This window comes from Danio rerio, chromosome 21 (assembly GCF_049306965.1).
Source record: "Danio rerio strain Tuebingen ecotype United States chromosome 21, GRCz12tu, whole genome shotgun sequence".
Classification (NCBI taxonomy): Eukaryota; Metazoa; Chordata; class Actinopteri; order Cypriniformes; family Danionidae; genus Danio; species Danio rerio.
The window spans coordinates 21545509-21569079 of NC_133196.1; the positions used below are offsets into that span (position 1 = coordinate 21545509).

The 23571-nt window shown below is 34.7% G+C and overlaps 1 protein-coding gene across 7 annotated transcripts in view; it reads left to right on the forward strand.

Moving 5' to 3' along the window:
- Positions 1-1711: 1711 nt before the first annotated feature.
- Positions 1712-23571, forward strand: part of si:dkey-247m21.3 — a 75336-nt gene continuing 53476 nt past the window's right edge. Inside the window, exons 1-4 of one of the 7 annotated variants that reach the window (XM_073935226.1) lie at positions 1712-2023; positions 8755-8821; positions 8940-8964; positions 19450-19629. The gene's annotated coding sequence lies outside the window, so the exon portion shown is untranslated. Of the gene's footprint in view, positions 2024-8030; positions 8965-19449; positions 19630-23571 lie in introns of those variants that run through there. The other 6 variants (XM_073935227.1, XM_073935225.1, XM_073935224.1 and 3 more) reach the window with 6 other exon arrangements.

The window sequence follows — 23571 nt, forward strand, 5'->3', positions numbered from 1 at the left end:
CAAACACACTTGAACTAATAAATTAGGACCTGAACAGTACTTGATAATTAAAGACAGGTGTGTTTGATCAGGGTTGGAGCTGAAATTTGCAGGAAGATAGATCTCCAAGAACAGGGTTGAGCACCCCTGACCTAGACGTTTGTCAAGCTTGTCATTCATGGGCAATGCACAGAAATTGGTATTTCACAATGTTTTACACTGGGTTAAGCTTAGTTTACAATGTTTACATTGTTCTACTTGTATTACAAAGTTCTAAATATAAAAAATGACAACAGATTGTTAAGATTTTATTAATGTGAATTTTAATGTTATTGATTAATGCACTTACTTGACAGATTTTATTTATACATTTTTCTTCTGCTTATCAGGGGTCACCACAGTGCAATGAACCGCCACTTACTTGACAGATTTCAGTATTTTAAAGTTTAGGTGGTTTGTGTAATGTGTTTTATGTTTGGTCAAATAATTTCTAATTGATTTTTCAACAAATTACACTGTCTTGTCCCAATAGGTGGATTTAGAGGTTTAAAAAAAAAACCCAGGTGAATTTAGCTAGTTTTTTACACAAATCAAAATCTACTTTGTTATAAAGCAAAGAACTGTCTAAAGTGACATTTTTGAAAAAAATAAAAATAAATTACCCAGCTAAAAACCTTTTCATTATCTATAAAATGAAACTTCTGAACCTAATTACAGGAGCCTGATAGAAAATATTCATTTACAAGAAAAGAGGTCTGATGGATTTAGAGGGTTTTGCATCTAAACAGATATGATAACATTTGAAAATTACCATGGCAATTTTAATGTAATACAGTTTGGTATATTTAGCTTCAGCCACCACCCTCAATCAAGTTTGGATTTTGGCCCTTCATAAGACAACGTTTGGGCACCCCTGCTATTAACACTTTAAAAAAATGTCTTGTCCTTGTTCCAGTTCAAATTTAAATACATTTTGACACCAAAACACATTTGCATGAGAAACTAATTTAAGATTAAAGTCTTGATTTCTCTAGCCTCCGGCGCCTTTTATTCCTCACCACTGGCATGCTTAGTTTGGGACTTATAGAGCTGTGAATCGATGGATTTTCAAACCACACTGAACTGAACTAAACTGAACTTCAACTCTGAAATCTGGACTGACACGTTTTCAATTTAGTAGAACTTCAATGTTAAGCTGCTTTGACACAACTACATTATAAAACCGTTACAAAAATAAGCATGAATTTAATTAAATTGAATTGTTTCTTAAAAATAAGTTTATTTAAATATACTTTCTTACCCCACTGACATATATATTTTTCTTATTTTAATCACAAAGTAAATTCATTTTGATACTTTTTTATTCTAAAAAATTAAAAAAATCTTTAATATCTGTTTTTTTTAGCAAATGTATTCCAATTTTTAGAAAAATTATTGCAACTTTATTTTTCTTGAGTTTTTTTTTTCAGTGAAAGCATTCTAAAAATGTTTACTTTATTAATGTATGGTATTCCAGAAGTACTTTAAGTTTCAATGAGTGAGCAAATTAGAAACAATATGAATGCTATCTCTTTAAAATCTGCACAGTAGTAGATGTAAACTGATTATGTACTGTTATTACCACTTACGCAGCTATCATTATGACATTAACAAACTCTTTTCTCTCTCTATTTCTCTGGCTGGACGAATGAACGGAGGTGCAACCACTGGTTGTTTTGGTCAGCGTCACACTGTTATTTTGATCTACATGTAGACACCAGTCCATAGCCCAACTACACACTGTCAGTTAATATGAAGCCATGCCAGCCATGATTAGAGCTGAGACGACAAGTCAGATGCTGATGAGGTCAGCACTGGATGGGCAGAGAGTCGAGAAGAAGGATGACGTGTGGTTTGCCAGGTCATACCTCAGGGGAGCCTGTCACCCTCCTGTCCTCAAACAAGCCCCTGGCAGTGTCTGCTGTGGGGCGCCTTACTGTCACACAGGCTGTGCTCACAGACACACTTGCTGATTTGTACTGAGGGGGACGAGGCTGACTCAAAGGTATATGTGTGTGTGTGTGTTTTATTTTTTGTCATGGGAACACTAGGATATAAGCGTGTGAACTTCCACCAAATAAAAAAGTTAACGGTGTCATATAAACTATGGCTTATTTAAAACTTTAAAAGTCATAATGAGATAAAAATGGAAATGATAACATACTAAGTTGAAATTGTGATCTAAAAGTTTAAATTAGGAGATCAAAGTTAAATTTATGACAAGTAAGTCAAAAATATGAGATGAAAATGTCATTATGAGAAAGTTTTTTGAATTGACTTAATAAAAAGTTGAAATTGTGGTAAAATTTTAAAAAATTAGATAAACAGCATACATTATGAGATATAATGTCAAATTTAGGACAGACACAAGTCAAAGTTGAGTAGAGCCAGAATCTGCAGACATTTTTTGTTATTTCTGCGCATAATTTTGGTAAAAATCTGCAGATTTATGCAGAATGATTTTGGGAGTATCATAACTAAAACCTTAATGTATTAAATAAAAAGTAATACCTTTAAACTTGTATTTAATGTTTACAATGCAAATCCAATTAGATGGGCGAGGCAGTGGTGCAGTAGGTAGTGTTGTTGCCTCACAGCAGTAAGGCTGCTGGGTCTCTGGTTCGATCCTCGGCTCAGTTGGTGTTTCTGTGTGGAGTTTGCATGTTCTCCCTACGTGCGGGTGCTCTGGTTTCCCCCACAGTCAGGGCCGGCGCTTCCATAGAGGCGACATAGGCGGCCGCCTAGGGCAGCAGAAAAAGAGGGCGGCATCCCTGAAACTACCCTCGCCACCCACACCCTAATCCGCGTCTAGGGTGGCAGAATATAGAGAGCGGCGTCCCCGAAACTACCCTCGCCCAGGACCGGCGCTTCCATAGAGGCGACCTATGTGGCCGCCTAGGGTGGCAGAATAAAGAGGGCGGCGTCCCCGTAACTACCCTCGCCACCCGCGCCCTCATCTGCGTCTAGGGTGGCAGAATATAGAGAGCGGCGTCCCCGAAACTACCCTCGCCCAGGACCGGCGCTTCCATAGAGGTGACCTATGTGGCCGCCTAGGGTGGCAGAATAAAGAGGGCGGCGTCCCCGAAACTATCCTCGCCACCCGCGCCCACAATTATATCCGCGTCTAGGGTGGCAGAATATAGAGAGCGGCGTCCCCACAACTACCCGCGCCACCCGCGCCTCAGTTATATCAGCGTCTAGCGCGGCATAATAGAGAGGAAGGCGTCCCCTAAACTACCCTCGCCACCTGCGCCTCAGTTATATCCGCGTCTAGGGCGGCAGAATAGAGAGGGCGGCCCCCCAAACTACCCTCGCCACCCACGCCTCAGTTATAGCCACGTCTAAGGCGGCAGAATAGACCACCCCCCCCCCCCCCCCCCCCCGATTTCACTTTAGGTTTCAGGGCGGCGTGACCGTCCTTTGCCTAGAGCGACAGTTCAGCTTGCTCCGGCCCTGCCCACTGTCCAAGTGTTACGGAGGCTAGCTAGTGTGTGCTGTGCAGGTAAACCTCACTCCTCTGACCTCTAAAGGTGCTCTAGCGACTGACGCTAGAGGCCATGGTCTTTAGCCTCCTTGTTAGAGCAACCGACTCCCATGCGGAAGGTCGCCGGTTCGATCCCAGCTCGGAGTGGGTTGGGCGGTGTAGGACCGGTGGGGTTACACAAAGACATGCGGTACAGGTGAATTGGGTAGGCTAAAATTGTCCATAGTGTATGAGTGTGTGTGAATGAGTGTTTGTGGATGTTTCCCAGAGATAGGTTGCGGCTGGAAGGGCATCCCTTTTTCAAACGTGCTGAAAAAGTTGTCGGTTCATTTCGATGTGGCGACCCCAGATTAATAAAGGGACTAAGCCGACAAGAAAATGAATGAATGATCCAATTAGATCCACTTTATTTGGTAAACAAAGCAAGTCTTTTATATACAGTAATATATCTAAAAGACAGAAAATATGACTTTACAAACTGTATTGTGAATAAATAATGTAAATCTTTTCATATGTCAAAAATATTACCGAAATTAATAAAAAAAACTGAATAAATATGAATGTACACACATTTACACAAGTAAATAAACAGAATCTATGATGGGCTAAAAATCTGTGGAATTCTGCGTGCACAGATTCCATGTGGGCCTAGTTATGAGATTAAAAGTAAAAATTATTATGATTTTTAATTCATATTCATTAATTTTCCACAGCTTAGTCCCTTATTTATCAGGACTTGCTACAGTGAAACGAACCGACAAGTATATGTTTTACGCAGCGGAGGCCCTTCCAGCACCATGCGGGGGGGAACAAAAGTTAAAGTAAAAAACAAAACTTGCCATAAAAAGTTACAATTTTGATGTAAAAGTCAAAATTATGAGATGATGTGTCTAAATTATGAGATACAAAAATGGCACAAGTCAGTTATGAGATAAAATTTGAAATTATGACTTTTACATCAAATAAGGATTTGCTAACTTAAAATTATGACTTTAAAATCAATTATGAGATTAAATAGTTGAAGTTGTGACCAAATTTATTGTGTAATAGTCTATACTAAGTCAAAATTATGCCACGGGGGCTCATTCTGAAAATGTAGCCCTATATAAAGTTTGGAGATCCAAAATTATGTAGCCAGAAGTTTGTCCAGTGGCTCGCAGTGCATGTCCGCAGACTTGAGACGCAGAGAGGACTTGACGTGATAAATATCAGACGGCTTTTCTATTTCTGGATTGCTTTTGAAAACACTGTCAGTTGGATTTATTGAAGTGGGTCAATCAGTGCTTTTTAAAACAATATCAGAAGGGGGTGGGTGGCTTGTCACTCAGTCACTCAGTCAGTCTGTAAACAGCGGCTTCTGGTGGATTTTACGCCAGAACAGCAGGCGCGAATCGCACTCGTGAGAGAAATTTGAGATCTCAAAAGGCATACACAGCAGCCTCTGGTGGATAAGTAAAAACAAAAACTGCAAAAAAAATCGCAACTCCTGAGACGTATTTGATGTTCTCAGACGTGTATTTAGGGCTACGTTTTCAGAATGAGCCTGGGTTGAAATTATTACTTATAGTTTTGATTAAACAATATTATTATACTATTTCATGCATTATTCTTTTTGTTCTTGTTATTGTGTTATTGTTGTAGCGATTCCAAACATTGCAAACATTTTCATGTGTGATTCATTCTAAATTGTGAACCATTTCAGATGGTTTTTCTAACCCCCCTCACCAATTCGAGAAATAATTAAATGGTAACATTGTAAACCATTACCTGTTCCCATACAGGTTTCCCAAACACAGACTAAAAGACTGACCTGAGACACATTATTTAAACACAATGTTTCAGCAATCATGTTATATGTCCAATACTTTCGGTTATTTAGAATCCAAAACAGAACCAGCAACTTCTTCTGAAATTTTGACAACTGAAGATATAGCACACACAACAAATGTGTCTGAATTAATGACAAAATGTGCCTTAAGTTGTTATAATCCGAACAAACTTTTAGACTGTTGGAAAACCTGTTAGGAAACTTGTAACCTGTTAGAAACCATTTTAGCACTTCCGTTACGCGTCTCTGTAATTTACAAAGCTGTCACCTAGAATGACAGAAAAATTGGCCATTTAGTAATTTCAGAACTATGTCATCCTTTACACTTACTGGAAAACTATGAATAAAACAATGGGTAAGCAGGCATGCATAATGAACTTCCCACATGAACAGAACTGAATGGAACCTTGTGGTACGTAACACTGTCTTGAGACTTACTCTATAATTATCCTGTGTGATCTCCACTGAATTACATGACACACTGGAGGCACTTAAATAGTGAGCACAAGTACCCATCATCACCCTCCCCTGTTCATCTGACTTGTAAATGCTAAATATTTCTTTTCATGTCATTGGAGCTTTAAGCCATCAATTCTTAAGTTGCAAAAAGCAGAGTGAATTGAGAGATAAATCGTGATCTTTGGCTCTGTATTGCTGAGAAGAGGGCAGGTGAAAGGTTTTGTGTTGTATATGAGGTGTGTTTTAAAATGTAGTGCGGTCGCAGACTGGTTGTAGAGTGAGAGGTCTGTGGGGTCAAGTAGGGCAGGAAAAATAACTGATAGGAAATAAGTGTGCATGACTGCACAGCGTGAGGTGACTGGAGGTGTGGGAGGAAAACATCTGGGTTGGAAACGGAACTTTGAAAGCAAGTTATTTCTGCTTCAGGAAGCACTGTGTTTGAAAAGAGTGTGTTTTAGTGATAAATTAATTCATAATCCAGCGGAATTATTTTTAAAATAATTTTTATACATATAAGATAGCGAATAAAAAGCAAAAAAATATGTTGAACTCTAAAATGAAATCTTTTACGAACATATTACCAAAACATAAAATACATTCCTTCGAGTGTGTTACGTGTCATGTTTCAAATGACAGATCCTCTAGAGGGCGCTGTCTATTTTAAAAAAAACTGAAATACATTACTTGGGGTAAGTTTTGTTGTTCGTTTCAGATGCATGTCCTACTTTTACATGTTCACAAGAAAGTGTAACTTGTCTTAAAGATCAGCTATAGCGAACCACTGATCTAAACACTTCTTTAAACCCAACCAATAGTGTTTTTAAAACCCAACACAAGAGAAAAGTGCACTACAGCCTCAGTTTTACCTTAATTTTACATTGCTTTTATCTATAGTGGAACCGCATTTCACCTGAACCAAAGCCGAGTCCTCTGCATTACAATTTCAACACTATACAAAGTGAGCTACTGAGTAAACTGACCACAGCAGAAAAGATTTCGATATGTATGATAGATAGGTTTAGACCTATTTGATTACAAAACATAGACACATTTACGTTGTTCCGATATTTATTTGTTGTTCATTATTTTATTTCATTAAATAGTGAGATTATTTCATTAAATAATCATTAAATCAGTGATAATATGTTCCGGTAAATATCATTAGTGTGAAAGGGAACACAATTTGTTCATATCATACTCCTCCCTAGTGGTAATTTTATCTAGAAACTGCAGTCAAACATAAATTTTAGATATGCATTTTTTTGTTTGTTTGCTTATAGTACTTCACAAATATTGTAGAATGAAGTATATTTCCAATGAGCCTGGATTGACTATGAAGACATCAATTAAAATTGTCCGTTTATCTAAACTTACTAAAATTATTATGCATTTATTTAAGTAAAATAATATAAATATATATATACTTTAGAGGTTTAATAATACTACTTCTAGATAAATATGTATATACTTTCCCCTACTTTTGCATTGTCATCTCTCCTCTGATGATTTGTTTACTGCCACAAGGTCAGAACAATCTGTCAATCACCTGAGATCCACCATTAACAAACTACAAATCAGTGATCTAATCATTAACAGATGAACAAAGTCAAGTCCCGGCCTTCATTTTCCTAGTTTGTTTTGCTCAGAAAGATGTCACAATAGTTTAGGAAGGACATATGTTTCATACTGATTTTAACCTAACTATACGCAAAGTAAGCAAGTTGCATAGAGCTCCTGACCTTCATATGGGGCTCCATGCTCTCCAAAATTATTTAATTGAATCTCTCACCTAAAATTAGGTTTTAGCATATGCTAAATAGTTTTTTCCAATTGTATCCTGTTTTATTTTTTTATTATATTACTGTATTACTGAATAACTCATTGCAGTTTGTTGACTATGAAATTTAGAACAGAAATAAGGAACAGATTAAAGGGATGTTGGTAGTTTGGGGTAAACTTATCCAGCATATTATGTTTTACGCAGCGGATGCCCTTCCAGCTGCAACCCATCACTGGGAAACACTCATACACTCTCATTCACACACATACACTACGGACAATTTTAGCTTACGCTAAACTTTTTGTCTTTGGACTGTGGGGGGAATCCGGAGCACCCGGAGGAAACCCACGGGAACGCAGGGAGAACATGCAAACTCCACACAGAAACACCAACTGACCCAGCCAAGGCTCGAACCAGTGACCTTGTGAGGTGACAGCACTACCTACCGCGCCACTGCGTCGCCTATGGATGTAATATTTGCCATAAAAACTTAAAACTTAAATTCTCAGTGAAAGTATACGTAAACATTATATTGAAACATCTGTTTATTGTTTCCAAAACTACTAATCACAGAGGTAAGTGATCAGAAAAAACATTGATCTGTAAACATTTAGTATTTTAATTAGGAAAATAAAAATGCATCATGGATGCAAAAAAAGCATGAGAGTTTTCAGTATACGACATGTTGGAATTCTGTGATTTAAACCGCACAATCCCTCTCAAAAATAATGCTAATCAAAAATAGAGTTGGCCCACTATAGAACAAAAATGATTGATTTTTGTTTTCAGTTGACATTTTTGCATTTATGAGGAAAAAGCTTCATAATGGATGTGACATCTCTTAGTTATGGATATGACAGATGTGAAATTGACTTAAAATCAAATACAATTGTTTGAAAACATTGACAGAGACATTTTTGAGTATTTTAACAGTACTGTAAAATACAAGCCTACCCACACAAAAAATCTTGTTTCCGCTATTTTAGTGATTTTTTTTTATTTTTTATGACAAGGTTGACATTTGTATGGAATTGCTCGGTTCTTTAAACGTTCTTTACACACAGTTTTATTTAGAAAAATATTGTGCTGAAGAATGCTTGCTATGCTAAAATGCTTCTTTAGATGAGATACTGTATGCTTCCTGATTTCCCGCTCTTTTGTTTTTCAAATTTGTAACTGCCAAAGCACCTGCAGCTACTGGTTTCTGGAGCTCTACCATCAACTGCAAAGACTGTCAGGACTCTCTCAACAGGTCAATTCATTCTTTCTTAAATCTTTTATACATTTTAATGTAACCTATTTCTACTGATCTTGTTTCATTTTCTTTTTGTTTTTAGTTTAACCGAACATGTGTGACTGTCTCTGTTCAGTGGAGGATTATGTCTTCTTCACTGGGTGAGTAACAGAGATGTTTTTTGATTTTTCTAATTATTACTTGGATTTATGCATAAGTTACAAAAAGTATAAAAGATACCCCATGAGTAAAATTTTTAACACACATTAATTGTATTGAATACCGTTCATTTTTGCTGTACTTTTGACGTCCATAAACATAGTTGTTTGTTACTAAACAAATGGGACTAATTTTTTAGATGTTGTGATATCATCTGCTGTGAGAAAATAATTCTAATATTGATCAAATAAATACTGTTACTATTGATATTAATAGTGCTGTTTATGATAATATAAAAATATTTTAAGGGCCTTCTGTATATGGCACTTTCAAAACATGGTTCCTTAAGGAACCCAATAAAAAGAGTTTTATTTAGTTATTGTTAAAATCCGACGAACCCTAACTATTTTTGTTAAGAAATGTAGACATTATGAAGAATGTTAGAAAACTGTAACCACTGACTTTCATTGTATGAAAAATATAACAAACTAAAACAAACTTAAACTGGTTTGAAACAAATAAGCAAATGAGAAAGGAGAAAGAATTGCCATATTTTTGCACCCTGGCCAAATTCGCCCGCTGGCCTCCGTCCATCATGGCCTCCTAACTATCCCAGTCAACCAACCATATCATTATAATTGGCTTCATCACTCTTTCTCCTCTCTACCAATCACCACACAATGTGTGGTGTGCGGTCTGGTGAAATATGGCTGCCATCGCGTCATCCAGGTGGATGCACAATGGTAGTGGATGAGAAGATTCCCCTTAAAATGAGTGAAGTGCTTTGAGTGTCCAGAAAAGCACTATGTAAATGTAAGGAGTAAATATTATTATTCTATTTTTCTGAACGAGTGAACTATCCTTAAACAACTAATGAACTACTACTTGACAAATGCCTGATTTGTGAAACAACAATTTTTTGAGCTTTCAGTAAATCATTTGCATCTGTTGTCTAAATAACTCTTCTCATTTTGCAGGATGCTTTAACTACTTGTTGTAAAGCTGAAGAGCGCTTTATACTTGCAAAATCATAAAAGTTTTTGGATTATTTTTGTGATATAAATGTAGGTCTTAATATTCTCTTTCAACAGAAAAACAAGGCCGCACATAGAGGCCACAGGCATTTTCGTGCATTGTAAAAACATTTGTAATTCCTTTTAACAAGGACAGCTATGCAATTATTAGGTCGTTAAATCCAGTCAGCATAATGAATTGTCTAGATCGCACATGAAGTTTCATTACTGTAGTGCTGCCAGTTTGTAAAACACCCATGACCATTAATGCTAAAAGAATTATTAATGAACTTTAATTAGCATTAATAATTAATTGCACAACACTTCGAACAGTTTCAGGCTTCAGCATAAACCACCGTAATGGTAAAACAGTGCCATTACCTCTAAACGCAAGCACCAGCGGGACAATTACACACTCGACTCAGTGTTTGTCAGAGCATTAACCCTGTCTGGGTGCCACTAATGTGTCATTAAATGGCTTCTGCATCCTGTTTACCGACAGTAGACGTCTTGTCACCCGCAGAGCAAACTGTAAAAATACAAATAAAATTCTGCCTGCCACCTGTAAGCCAATAAGCACTTCCATGCTGTGCTTTCACGTGCTTTATCTCAAACTCACAGGTGTGAATACTAATGACTTGATGATGGGATTGAACTGCGGCCTCTGTTTGAATATATAGAGAGCAAGTTGTATTCAAGTAGAAGGAAACAGCTCAATCCTTGCTGAGAACGGAGCAGGTGTTGATGTTTTATGTATAACTCTATTAGGATAGCATATGAGACAGGCTCGGCTTACAGCCTAACAATCTGACAAATATAAATAATCAAAAGAATGTCTGGGTGTTCAGACATTCGCCCTGTTCTGAATCATATAGCAAAGACTTTCTTTCTTGAGTGGAACACAAAGTCTGTTCGAATGAGTTTGAATTTTTTAATGAACCAAGCAAAAGTGTTGATAGGCCTATTTTAGAGGGGCTGAACCCTATATTTCTACTCAGACCCCCTTTTGCAATTAGCTCATAAACTGTACACTAAACTATCACCCCAGTCCCCTTTAAATTTGATGTGAAAATGGCGTCAGAAATTGTTTTTTCACTGACTCACTGACACTGTAGAAACATCAAGTGTTGTCTAATATTAAAAAATACTCGTTTATTATTATCATTTAGATTGTGAAATATGGGACTTAGCCTGTAAGTTAAAAAAATACAAAATTTTATTATAAAAAAAAAAAATTATATATATATATATATATATATATATATATATATATATATATATATATATATATATATATATATGTCATTTAATTAGAAAAGTGGCAGTTTATTTATTTAATACATGGAAACAAAAAATACACTTGAATATAGAAAGTGGTTTTTAGTAAACAGGTGGGTTGAGCCTATTTGGCTTAATCAGAACTCAAATAGCCATGCCTGTCTATGTAATACAGTGAGATACTTGTATACAACCCATATTAAACAAACATTTTTAGGTGTATTACTATTAAATTACTACTTATAAATGTAATATTAGGCTTTATATATAAGGAGCTGAGCCCCCCTAAAATAATAATCCTAAAATCGCCCCTGGAACCAAGTAAAAGCTGATCTAGGTCTCTATTATTACGATCTAGGTGCAAAGTCTAAAGCACAAAAGCATTTATGGGGTGACTGAATCCACTTTTGCTATTTTAAGGATAGAAAAATACACTCTGCGCCCTGGCACATGGTCTAACAGGGCTGTGCCTATTCTCTTAATGAGTTATGGGTGTGTTTTGAGCATAACGTACATTAAACCAATCAGAGTCTCATCTCTCATTCCCTTTAAGAGTCAGTTGCATCTCACCATGGCACATTCGCTATTTACATGGTGAACTTTGCAAGTGGAAAAACTGAATGCTTCACTAGCGAAAAAACATTTAAGCAAACAATTTGTGTGAGGATAAAGAACGAGCGTCCTCCATTCAGCCTCTTTACTTTCTCTTTACTTCAGTCTTTACTTCACTCATTTTGTGGATGAGGAAACGGTGTTGTACGCTCTCCCCTGAAGACATCCATTATCGTACATATTTATAACTGTTTATATAAAATTTGTTTCGAAACTATTTCTAAATTCAGTTCTAATTTCCAGCAATTGAATATATGAACAATAATAATGAAGTGTGGTCACAAAACTGTTATATCCAAACACACGTCCGATTCTTATGATGCATAAGTGATGCATGTACGTGATGCATGTACAGTGGTCGAGAAAGCTTAATGCACTGCAATTTAAGAAAGCACATGCAGTTACAAAAAAAAACACCAGCAAATAAAGAAACAATTTTCATCAATTTGACAGCAGAAGTGTTGCAAATTAGTCACAACACAAACAAGTGAAGAAACTGCTGAGATATGGATGTGTTATTATGTCGCGTAATCAAGATATTAAAATAAACAAAAAACAACTCACCTTTCAAAGACCACCAATCACTTCACTGAGCAACAGTCACGGCATAATACCACATCCATATCTCAGCAGGCTCCGTCATGTTTTTGAGTTCCCTAGAAACTTTTTCGTTGTGTTACAGTACGTGGATATTTGCAAGAGTTGTGACCAATTTGCTGTGCGTTTCTTCAGCTGTTTGTGTTGTGACCAATTTTCTGCGTGTTTCTTCAATTATATGTGTTGTGACCAATTTGCTGTCAAATTGATGAAGATCATTACTTTACTTGCTGTTTTTTTTTTTGTAATTGCATGTGCTTTCTTAAAACCAGACAGTTTTTTTATAGCAAATATAAATATGCATATAATAAATAATACTGCTAATAATAATAATAACTTTATTTTTAAAAAGCCTTCCATACATAATGAAGGCATGGAGGTAGTGTTTTTATTTCTATGTAGTAAATAATAATTTGTCATTGCTAATCTAACATTTTAATCCTTTATTTTTTTCAAATGTAAAGTATGTTGCTGTACATCTTCTGTGTATTACCCCATTTGTAAATATTTATACCTGCATAGGTGCATAACTAACACAATCTGCGCTGGACTTTACACCAGCTTTTACTTGGTCGATGGCATGGTCTATTTCAGTTCATCAAAATAGCAACGCATCAACAATGCACCTAACACACCTCCTTTAAAGATGGGAACATCCATGAATCCACAGAGTAAGGCAAATGGATTTAGTTTTTAAACAACATGGCACAAAACATGAAAATTAGGGTTGCGTTGGTCTGAAACAAGCCTTCACCTTATTGCGCCGAGTGTATAACAGGGCCCTTAGACTTTGCACCTAGTTTGTTAAAATAGAGCCCTTAATTTTTGTTTATCTTAAAATGTCTATCAAGTTAAAGTTTAGTTCAACTAAAAAAAAAAAAAAACATTGAGGCTTAAATTACTTTATCACTAAGTTATTTTGTCATTGCTGGGTAAAGGTATTAAAAGCAAAATATCAAAAAATCACTAGAATGGTGTTATATATTATCCTGATTTCTTAGTCCAAAGAAATTTTATCTAGTGACCTGAGCTGCATCTCAACTGGCAAACTTTACACTATGCACTCATAAACTATGTAGTTATGCACTTACACAGTCAACAGCATATTATATGTATGTAGTGTCGTCCCAAATGGAGCACTAATGTTTTTTTTACTAAGCAGAATTTAAAACCGTTTCCCTGATGACGTTTGACGGTTGCCAAATCAGTGAAATTAATAACCAAACTATCAAATAAAACCTGCTACGAGTTAAACCGCATTCATCATCAGGAAGCGCTATAATCACTCTCATAGCAGAATTTTGATTTCACCATCCAAACAGCAAAAGTGCGGTCGTTGAGTGAGTGAAGTGTCCATCAATACACACTTTATTTTACCAGCTGAATGAGCGCATCATCCGGGAATTTATAGTGCATGTACTATTTTTGACAGTTTTCAGTGTAAACACACTACTTACACTATTTATATTACAAAATGGCATAGAATAGTGCATAAGTATGCAATTTGGGACGCACCTCTGGAGTACGTCCTATGTCACCAAGCTAACATCATACAACCTCAATTGTAGAAAACATGGAAACTGCAAAGACACTTTATAATGTTGTGTGTTGTATTAGACTGCACAGCTGCATTATAACAGCACCTAAAATGTATTTGGTTTACATCCGGGCAAAGCAGTGGCGCAGTAGGTAGTGCTGTCGCCTCACAGCATGAAGGTTGCTGGGTCGCTGGTTCGAGCCTCGGCTCAGTTGGCGTTTCTGTGTGGAGTTTGCATGTTCTCCCTCATTTGTGTGGGTTTACTCCGGGTGCTCCGGTTTCACCCACAGTCCAAAGACATGCGGTACAGGTAAATTGGGTAGGCTAAATTGCCTGTAGTGTGTGTGTGTGTGTGTTAATGTAGGTGTGGATGTTTCCCAGAGATGGGTTGCGGCTGGAAGGGCATCTGCATGGGATTAAATATAATGAAAACAAAAGTCCCATGATTCCATACTCAGTCATGACATCATCAAAATACAACTTTATTTGTTAATATGCCTTTCATTTGTTAATATGTGCCTTATAGCAGAGAAAATTATATAATGTACCGTTAAAATTGTATAGTTGAAAAGTTTTTTTAAACTTACTCCCAGGGCTGTTTCTATCGAAGTTGATATTTAGCCGCACCATGTTAGTGTTTCGTAACATCTTATTTTTAGGAGGTGGGTCGTTAGCCCAACGCTCAACCCCCAACCCCCAACCTGAAGGACCAGGACCTTTTTGCTGTGAGGTGACAGAACTAGTTTCCAAAAAATATGAGAATAACTTATTTTATTCAGAAAATTCACACTTTTATTTAGCTTAATAATAGCTTGTTATTTTGTTACGTTAATTTTATTTTCCGTATTATAATTGACCAAACTAAATATCTAAAAGTTGTATTTTTTTGTTACAACATTTTTTTCTAAATAAATATAAAAATGTATATTAAAAAGTTGTTTCTTACTGACTCTAAACAATTCTCTTTAATTAATGTTCATAATATTTTTGTTCTAACTTAACTGTTCTACATTATTATATTTCTCATATTGTCTCAAACAAAAACAAATCATATTAAATCTGCTTTGCAGTTTGCATATTAACTCTCGTGCCAGTGGTGAAAATCCACCACAGCTTCAGTGGAAACATTCTCTGCTTCTTTTCAGAGAAGGGCTTGACTTTTAACCTTAACCAGGTTAATAATCCACCCTGGCAGTGTGGACACAGGATGCTGGAAATGCTTAGGCACACATGCAGCACTGTTTGCCCTGATTATTCACTCATTTCCAAATAGCTAGGGAATTATAAAGCACCTAAAATTGGCTGTAAACTGCAGGCGATGGGTGTTTTGCTTTAGCCGGGGATTTTGATTTATGGCATAATTTATGTCTTAGGTCATTTAACTTCAACTGACTACACATAATACTTTGATTTCTAATTATTCTATGCGCTATTTAAAGTTTTTACCTGTGCATTATTCAGTTTAGGGACAAATTGTGAATATTTAACACTTTTCTTTTATATTAGTCTATGTGCTGGTTCGCTGTGCAACAGAGTTTTAAAAATGTTGGAATAAGGTAAAGAAAGCTATTGTGTAGGAGTGTATTCATTCTGTCAGTCATCACTTTCCATATGTTTGTGTTGGAAACATCTCAGTGTTTCTGTTTAATAACAACTGATTTAGTGTAAATCAACTACCGACTGGATGAGAGTCATGCAAATCATTGTTTACAGTCAGTGAGTATGTGAGGAATATGACCCAAGGAAAAAAACAACAACTGTAAACCATTTAAGAAAAACTTCATCCTGCATCTGACAAGCTCACCAACATAATTTATTATTATTATTTTTTTTTGCAAGACTAATATTTAAAGAGGACAGAGCGGGATTTGACTGTCAATGACTGTGAATAGTTTTATTATTTAATTATTTTTTATTATTATTTCATTTCATCATTATTGCATTTTTCCTATTTGTATAATATTTTTATGTATTTTCTAAAAATATCAGTTACATCTGTGAGGTATGTTTATTTCTATTTTATTTTACTTCCAGTAATATTATGTTATCTTTTATTTTATTTTCCAGCAATAACATTATATTTATAAAATATTTGAATACATTTTTATTCTGTTTACAATAACCACATGTAATAGTTCTAAATTGCTAATACTGTTTTTTAAATAATCAGAACATTATTATTATTATTATTATTGTTGTTGTTGTTGTTGTTGTTGTTGTTGTTATAGAATTATTTATATTTGACAATATGTTCCAATGTTTTTGTCCTTCTGATGTTCACAGAGCATAAACGTGCATTTTCTGTCTTCAGGGTTGAAATACCAAAAAGTGCAAAATCATCAGAAAGACAGAGGCTGTCTAAAATTTCACTACTGTCTGCATACAGTTGTGTCTAGAGCAGCAAACCACAGTTCCTCTCAGCTTCTGCTGTGCACTCACTTTACAACTCATTCAGCAGCAGTGCTTATTAATATTCATCAGCCATTCATTGCTTTCACATGTCAGTCATAATAAACAGAAATGCTCGAAAGCCTTGTCTTCTATCCCTGTATTGAAATAGATTAAGTTGCATTGTGCAGCTTCACTCTCTTCTGTCACTTGTTATTAAGCTGAATTATGATAAAAGAAATGGCCTTCCTCTTATGGAAAACAGACAGTCAGAAATATCAACAAACAGTTAATAATCATCTAACCACATTTGATGAAACATTTTAGGTGTATTTCATTCAGCAAATTACAACTCTACACTCTTTGACCAGCATAAATGTAAATTAAGGTCAGTCTTTGTTTACTGTTGTTTTTGTATTGGATTTTATATGCTAGGCCTATATGCATTTTTGTAATTTAATATTTCTATTGAGAATTTAACAATGGATAAAAAACATTTGGAACATTTCACACATCACCACATTGCCACATCTGAAAACCTTGTCCTGTTTTATATTCATTACAAGCTTTTTTCTTTTTTTTTTTTTTTTTTTTGGCAAAACATAAGATCACGTGAGCTGATGTAATATAAGCTATAAAGTATATCGTTCATAGAATAAATAATGATTTTATCAAGCTAGTCAACATCTAATGAAAATGGTTGCTTTCTTGCTATTCGGTAATGATGCTCTGGCGCCATCTTGTGGTAGAAAGAGAACTCAAACTTCGAGGTCTCTGTACAGTAGCAGACAGTTATTCTTATTCTGGTTTTAATCAGTAGGTTACTTTAACTTTCCGTTGACATTCCGTTCTTTTGTTGACATTTTAACACAATCTATCACGGAAGTAAGCTGTTGTCGACTTTCAATACTATTCACAGGCCACTCTAGAAAAATAAAAGTGAAGTAAACGGCAAAAACTATTTGTGCTACGACCCGTAGTTTATGATTGTGATAAGACTATGTTTATAAGATAAAATACCTTAAGCTATGAAATATTAGCAGTAAACCACACTACTAAAAGGAAAGCTTTTAGCTTATATTTGTGGTGCAGTAAAAGTAAAACTCAATACAAACATTTTTCTCAATTCCTAATTGTGAAATCGCATTCATGTTTGTTATTCTTCGTAAATACGCAAGCAGTATACAGTATATTATTTACTAACCATACGTTTATACAAAACTAACAGTTTATAAGCACATATGTATACAATTATTGGACAATTAAAGTGATAGTTTAGCAAATAAAAATAACTTTACTTGTTCCAAACCAGTTTGTGTTGTTTTGTTCAATGTGAATAAAGGAGATATTTTGAAGAATGTTGGAAACCTGTAGCCACGGATTCCATAGGAAAAACAAAATACTTGGAAGTCAATGGTTACAGGTTTTCAACATTCTTTAAAATATATTGTTTTGTGTTAAAACAAATCCCAAAGGGTTTGGAACAAGTCAAAGGTGAGTCAATGATGGCAGAAATTTCTTTTTTTGGTGATCTATCCCTTTAAGGCTCCTGCTGCTACAGCTCCTGGCAAGAAATGCTTGTGGATGATGGAGAGGGGGAACTCAATATACAAACCAGAACTCAACACAATCTCAAACTCAATACAAGCCAGTGCAGAGAGAATAAAAATAGTCAACATTGAGCACATTGTGTCTGCTACAGGCCTGAGTCTGTGACCCCACCTGTGCATGTTGGGTCCCAATAAAAAGGAAGGGTCATCAATCTTAAGTATCTGGCATGGCATCTGCAAAAAAGCTGCTATCGTTTTAGGGGAAACTGTGCCAACTTTGCCCTCAAAATAAAAACCCATGCTAACCAAGTCTCCAAAATGAGTTCTTGCACTTGAGCCAAAAGTTGCAAGGTGCAAAACATAAAAAATTGACAAAACTCATTTAATTGCAAAAGAACTAAATAAAAACAGTGATTACTTGTCTAAAGCCATTAAAATTCAGCTAAGCAACCTTCAATACCAATCCAGCTCAATTCATTTTAAGTTTGTTAATAACTTAAATATACAGTCATAAGTCAGAATAGTCTAGATATTTTTCAAGACACTTCAATACAGCTTAAAGTGACATTTAAAGGCTTAATTGGGTTAACTTGGCAGTTTAGGGTAATTAGGCAAGTTATTGTATAACAATGGTTTTTCCGTAGACTATCAAAAAAATATATAGCTTAAAGGAGCTAATAATTTTGTTCCTAAAATGCTTTTTAAAAATTTAAAAAACTGCTTTTACTCTAGCCGTAATAAAAAAAGACTTTCTCCAGAAGAAAAAACATTATCATACTGTGAAAATGTCCTTGCTCTGTTAAACATAAACATTTGGAAAATATTTTTAAAAGAAAAAAAAATTCAAAGGGGGGCTAATAATTCTGACTTCAACTGTATATATAGAAATGTGCATATTTCTTTTCACCCTCTTTTTAATAAACATTTGTAATGGATCTGACTTTACATAAAATACAAGTCAAGTTGAGCTTTATTGTCATTCTGCAGCGTGTGGACATACATGTTGTGTCTTGCAGGATAACAGTGCTACATAAACTAATCATATACAAATACAGCACTGGACAAGCTATTTAAAAAAAAACTATGCATAAGTAACATATGCTATAAGATACATGAAGCACATCTCTGTTTAACCTCTGTCATTTACATCATTCCGAACTAGTTCTGTAAAAATACTCCTATGTCATCAAAGAAAGTCTTCTCATGCAGGAGATCCATTCATGTGTTTTTGTTTGTGAAGACCCAGTGTTCTGAAGTATAGATGGAGCTACAACAGCAAGCAAAACACATACAGTCACAGCTGAAAAGGTTGCAAGCAATCAAGTCGTTCATCACCCCACTACCTTTACAGCTTGCATTAAACTTCATTATTGCTTATGTAAACCTGCACAGTGAGCTTTCCAGTCTATATACTATAGTTCATCTTTAAAGGAAATACTACATTTAATTGATATTGAATGAACAGAGGTGAAACTCTCGGTGGCGCTGTTTCTCTGCGTTGGTGTTTTACAGACTCGCGTGATGGACGCCGATGCTTTTACATCAACAGAGGATCTGCTGCTTTCTGCAGCTGTTGGACTGTGACACTGGGCAGAGAAGAGCACTTCAGTCTCCTACAGATTGTTATGGAATATGACAGGTCATAGAAACACGTGTGGATTCACAAAGACGTCTGAAACACGGAGCCCCGGGGTGAGTAAAGTTATAATGCTTCCTCGTACTTTAATTGCCATAAAGTGTCAAAATGTGCAACAGGTGGTTAAAAGTACAGCTGATATGTATTTTAATATTTTAATAATATTGCTATTTTCATTGTTGTTATTGATTTTATGTATTTTATAAGATTTATAAGATTTTCTGTTTGTTATTGCTAAATTACAATAAGTAGCCTAGAATTAAAAGTGAGATGCCAAATTAGTCGATTTACATTTATTTTATTTAGTCATACCAGTTTATTTGTTTATCAATCATATTGTGGAGGTATTTATTTGAAAATAATCACCCTCATAGTTCTATCATTCAAATAATAATAATTTTTTGTTCATAAATTCCACACAATAAATGTAAAGGGTGTGATTTGTATGCTTTATTTTAAAAAAGGACTCCAAACAAGACAGAAACCCCAAAACACGTTTCATAATTGAAACGAACTGTTGCTTTCATTTATTTTATAAGATTTATAAGATTTTTGGTTTGTTATTCTTAAATGTTATTCTTAAATAGCATTAAGTAGAATTACCAGTGAGATGCCAAGTTTGGCAATTTACATTTTTCCTCATACCAGTTTATTTGCTTATTAATAATATTTTGGAGGTATTTATCAGCAAACAATCAGCCTTAAAGTTCTATAGTTTAAATAATTATGATTTTGTTAATAAATTCCATTCAATAAACGTCAAGGGTGTGATTTTTATACTTTATTTTAATAAAGGACTCCAAGATTAAAACAATTTAAAAAAATACGTAATTCACATGTATTGTTCATTTTCAATTAATGTGTACTATCTGTAATACTGTAGTTCATAAAAATACAATAGTTTACTGCATTTCTTGATGATCATATCCCATTTTGGAAATTAATGTTGTTTAATTATACAGACATGCTTGATGGGCTTCTGACCGCTATATTTTTTATGGGTTTTATGCCTGTGTGAAAATGTCAGTCGTTGCTTGTTTATGAGGATGATGGCTTATGTTTTCCTGTCACCGCAGATTGTGATTTATCCCTTTAAATGCAAATGCCACTCAGTTTTCCTGGTGGCATGAAATAAAAAAAGAAGTTGAGTGGGATGGTGTCAAAACTGCTTACTGGATGGTTTGTCAGCAGCACATATTCTTTTCATCATGTCAGTTATGTCATGGTAACCTGTTTTGCTTTGTGTAAGAGAAAACAATAAAATTTGATCAATTAAGAAAGTAGCTTACAGTAAGAGTAACTTGGAAACAGTAGTAACTTTCTGCATCTTTCTGAAGACAGTAGCCACTTATTGTAACCAAAATCTTTGAAATATGTTTGAAATATGTTATTTAGAGCAGCATTTCTATATTATTATTTGTTACAAAAATTTAAGCATTCTATTTGCATAATATCATTTTGGGTGTGGTTTATTATTATAGTTACTGCTTTAAAAAACAGTTTTTATTATTATTACTATTATTATTATTATTATTATTATTATTATTATTATATCATTATTACAGTGGTATTATGATTAATGAAGTACAGTTATATGTGCACTAAACCGTTTCTTTAATGCTTTCATAAATAAAACAACAAACAAACAAAAATAAGACAGGATGGTCTGGATTCTAGAAGTCCCACGTTCTTTATCAGGTCAGATCTGTATTCTTCAGACAGTTAACCATGTTTGAAGCCCCTTGAGCTGATGGGGGTTCTGAGTTCTTAGATCTTATGAGACAAGATTAGTGAAAGTTAGTGTTGTGTCACATGGCATCAGCTTTCATACCTCAGCTCATCTTTTTTGGGTCATTTGATGAAACAGTAGCTTTCCTGCTTTAATGTCTTATGATTATAAAAATTCTGTCTGATAAGTTATGTGTCAGTTAATTGCAAAGAATTTAGGGGAATAATAAAATAATAATCTGTCTGCTCAAGGTTGTGAAAAAGAGTGTTGCATCTTAAAAGAGGAATTGCTGCTTAAAAAAGAAATAAAGAAATGTTTATATATATATATATATATATATATATATATATATATATATATATATATATATATATATATATATATTTTTTTTTTTTTTTGAATTAATTAATTTATTTATTTATTAATAGTCAGTTATCATGCTTACATAATATATGTTAAGCATTTATTCCCTTCTGACACAAACTTGCACTTTGCTAAGTGCAAGTGCTACAATTAATAGTTTTAGTATACTTTAAAAGTAAATTAAGAGAAAAATGAAAGAGAAAAATTAAGCGAGCATGAAGATAAAATGCTAAATGTTTATTCAATAATTGTTTTTAAACAAAGTTGTCATCAAAAAATTAAAGGAAGTGGATTTTTTTTTAATAATTTCAAAGAATTTATCCGGAGCCCCTAAGAAGAGGAAAAGATATCTCAGTATTTTGTTAAAAATTTTTAATTATTGAATATGAAATGAATAATTGCATTACTATTTAAGTATTAATCACTCTAAGAAAGAAAATGTATACAAGCGGTCACTAAAAAAGCTAAAAAAATTTTTTAAAAAGTCCAGAAATTTGCAGTTTTACGTATTTTGTGATTCATGTTTTTATTTTTTTATTTTTTCCCCTGTTTATTTATGCCTTTGAATTGCAGTATGGGACCTTAATCTTTCTTCCAACAAGTTTTATTTTTGAAAAAAGTTTGAAAAAGTGACTTTTATTGTCACTTTTGATAATTTAAAGTGATTGATTTTATGGGTTGGTGTTGTATATTACAGTACAAAGACCTTGTATTAAACTGCTTGTACATTTTCAGTTATTTCTCTATGTATTATTTCTCATACATTATTTGAAAGTACTAAAATGTCAATAAAAGCCACTTTGTTAAACTATATAGTTCAATTTTCAACCTCAAAAGTCGACAGAGCAAAGATCAAGGTCCCATAATGCAATTCACAGTTTTAAACAAACAGAAAACCCAAAGTATGGAAACTGTTTATTAACAGATATTTTTACAGTGCACATATTGATACATCAAAAGGGCCTTATTATTAGTACCTAGAAATTCTAAAAGGTATACTATTGTATTGTTTCACAGAGATGGATTGTGGCTGGAAGGGCATCCGCTGCATAAAAAATATGCTGGATAAGTTGGCGGTTCTTTCCGGTGCGGCAACCCCAGATTAATAAAGGGACTAAACCGAAAAAAAATTAATGAATGAATACTTCTGTATTGTTAAGGAGTTAATATGTATCTGTAATGCCGAGTTTAGACTGCATGATTTTAGCCCAGATTTTGACTCGCCGACAGGTTTTGAGAAATCACAGACAAATGCCTGAAATCACAGGCAAATCGGTGCTTGTTTATGTGAGTAACAATCACAGTATAAACTGTTAAAGTTGCGATCTGAGAGAATTGCCAGTGAGTCGCCGACATTCGTGAGATATTTAGCATGCTAAATATCTGGACCTGTCGGCGAATAATACAATGTGAAATGTGTTCTGATTGAAAGTAACATTGGCAATTACCTACAGTCAATGAGAGAGCAGCATCCCCTAGTATTGGTATTTGCAGGCCAGTGGAAGTTTGGGGAGAAGTTAAAAGCACTTGTTTTCAGTTTATTTGGACCCAAGAATGCTGTGAAAAACTAGTGTAAATTTGGCATGAGCACCCGTGTCTGTTTGACGTGTCATCTGAGCAAAACCACAATTAGGTCAAAAAAGAAAAAAGATGAGGAGAAATTGCCAGGTGAAAAGCCAGGTGAGCAAAATAAGTACATTTTCTACCTTACTAAAGTCTTGTGTCTCATCATGTAGTAAATAACAAAAGTTATACTACGTGACCTCATGTTGTTTCCATGTCACTTCTCACGTTTTTTGGTTGTAAGACATACTTTTGACAAAGTTGTGGATGATTTTTCTTATTTTAAAGTCATGCAGTGTGAACCACCCGTCGCCGATCCATCTTGCAGTGTAAACACAGCACC